The sequence below is a fragment of the Hylobates moloch genome, unplaced genomic scaffold (assembly GCF_009828535.3).
Source record: "Hylobates moloch isolate HMO894 unplaced genomic scaffold, HMol_V3 SCAFFOLD_7, whole genome shotgun sequence".
In the NCBI taxonomy this organism is placed as follows: Eukaryota; Metazoa; Chordata; class Mammalia; order Primates; family Hylobatidae; genus Hylobates; species Hylobates moloch.
Genome location: NW_026652282.1, coordinates 103,319,963 through 103,322,305, shown reverse-complemented (window position 1 = coordinate 103,322,305; position 2,343 = coordinate 103,319,963). Strand labels below are relative to the sequence as shown.

The 2,343-nt window shown below is 36.6% G+C and overlaps 1 non-coding gene across 1 annotated transcript; it reads left to right on the top strand.

The window, feature by feature from the left end:
• Positions 1–1,925: 1,925 nt before the first annotated feature.
• Positions 1,926–2,143, top strand: LOC116812415 (small nucleolar RNA U3). The gene has a single exon (XR_004370699.1). It is a non-coding gene; the product is annotated as a small nucleolar RNA U3 (small nucleolar RNA).
• Positions 2,144–2,343: the final 200 nt, after the last annotated feature.

Genomic DNA, 2,343 nt, shown 5'->3' with positions numbered 1-2,343 from the left:
AAAAAAAAAAAAGAATGAATAGGGAATCAAAAAAAAAAAATAATTCAGCAAGCTGCCAATCTTTCAAAAAATCAGCTTTAGGACTGGTATCATCAAATATCTTCATACCTTGGCACCACAGCAATCGTTACCTATAAACTATCAAAAAACCCACCTGAATTCCTCTTCCAAATCAAGGTGTCACTCTGGAACACAAGCCCTTGATTTTTATTGCTGGTAACATTTCTTGGAACATAATCCTAGAATGGTTACTATGATTCTAAAGGAAAATTTATATTGGTATTTGTGACATTCCTCACAGATGATTTTCACTCTGGGGCTGCAAGAGATAGCAAGAAATATGTTCATCGTTCCCTTTACCCTTTAAGGAAAAATAATCTGCTTCACCCACCTGGGCCTAAAGGGTGGTTCCAATTGAGTGATTGACTGGCACTGTTCTTATGAGCAATATAAGCCTCCTAGTTCCCGCTCAACAGCATCCAATTGCATTTGATGCTGAGGGGACAAGGGCACCACTGCAACTTTGCAAGTGTGCCATTTGTACTGCTTTGGTGTGAGGCAGAAAAATAGGAAATCTGAGCTACCATAGAAATATGCTTGGGTAAGTTGCTTGCCATTGTCCCAGGTTCTGTGCATAATTTCAGGAGAAAATGAGACAAATTTGAATGTTCAATTTCATTAGATTAGGAACGTGCTACTTTCAATTTTACAAAACCACTGAAGCATTTTCTCAATACTGAACCAACGCTGACTTATTTTTGAAAAAGACTACCTTACCATGTAATACATTTTAACTATGCAATGGATGGTCGGGAATTCCATTCCTCCTTTTGTTATTTTGCATTTTTAAAAATGTAGCATCCAATGTAAAAATCACAATGGATACAGTATTTATATTCTCCTGTCAATGTCAATATATCCAGCTTTTTTAAAAAAGGAAGCAAGCTTCTCTCTGTTGAAAATAAAACCTTAACCATTAAGTTATCGGGGGAAAATATCAGACACACATAGAAGACAAAATTTTGTTTATTCCTTACATATTGTTCACAGTAATTCCAGACGTCTAATAGGCAGAAACATAAAACCTTTACCCATCGCACAAGATCCCTGTACTAACGCCACCATTTTAGGCAAATTACCAACATTAGACATCAAGCTCCTGTGCCATAGTTCAGTACAATGGCAGTTGTGCATACATTTATACATGCATCCCTCCATCCATTCAAAAAATATTTGTTGAGCACCTACATTTTACCAGGTGTATGGTGATGGTAATATTGAAGAGAACAAGATGGGTCTTTGCTCTCCTGGAGCTTTAAGTCTAACAAATGGTACATAGTAGATGTGTTACATGTTTGATAAATTTATTGATACTTTTAGTTTCATACATAATTCAAAATTTAACTCTGAGTGTGCATGTTTTTGTAATCATTTGGTATTTAGAACTAAAGAGGGGAGATGAATCACCTATACCTAATTTCTTACACTCGTGCCACTGACAGTTTTATTATATTAATCGTTCTATCATGTTACCACTGATGGTAAGAATGATAACTTTAAGATCTTCAGTGATGGTTGCTATATTCTTATTAGGACAGGAAAGTGGACTCAGACATCTTTAATAAGAGTTGGGAAGGGCTTCTATGTAGCCTTAAAGAAATCCAGTTATCTCAGTGTCAGTAAAGAGTAGTGGTTTCCAAAGAACTCGGGATATAAAATCAGATAACCTGGATTTGGATCTCAGCTCAATAATAATATTGGCCTGGAAGAGTTTTGAGGATTAAATGAGACAATTTAGGTGAATCACTTGCCATAAAGCCCAACACAAAGCTCTCAGTAAAAGTAGTAATAGTAACAGTTGTTTTTGTCATTGTTTGTTGTTACAACATTGATTTCTTACAGCTTCAGTTAACTAATAATTTACTAAGGCTATACTTTCAGGGATCATTTTTATAGCTTATTACTAGAGGAGTTAATGTGAATGTGTAGAGCACCAGAAAACTTGAGGAAGAGGTGCAGCGTTCTCTCCTGAGCATAAAGCCGGCCCTCAGTATTGTGTTGCCTCACTGCAACTGCCATTTGCCATTGATGTTGATTGTTCTCTTTCACTGAGAGAGTAAGAGGACAGGATGCGTTCTGAGTGGCTCCTGTTTATGTTATTAAAAGTAGAAAATAAAAAGTAAAAGAAAAAGGAATTTACCGCATCCTGGCTACCCAAACCTCATAGGCTTTCAAATGTAATTGCAGGAGAAAATGTGACTTTGCTTCTCTTTTTGATCTGTACATCCCCTCTGTCTAGTTCTAAGCTGCACCAAAGTCTCTCCCTCCTCTCTCTCTCTCTCT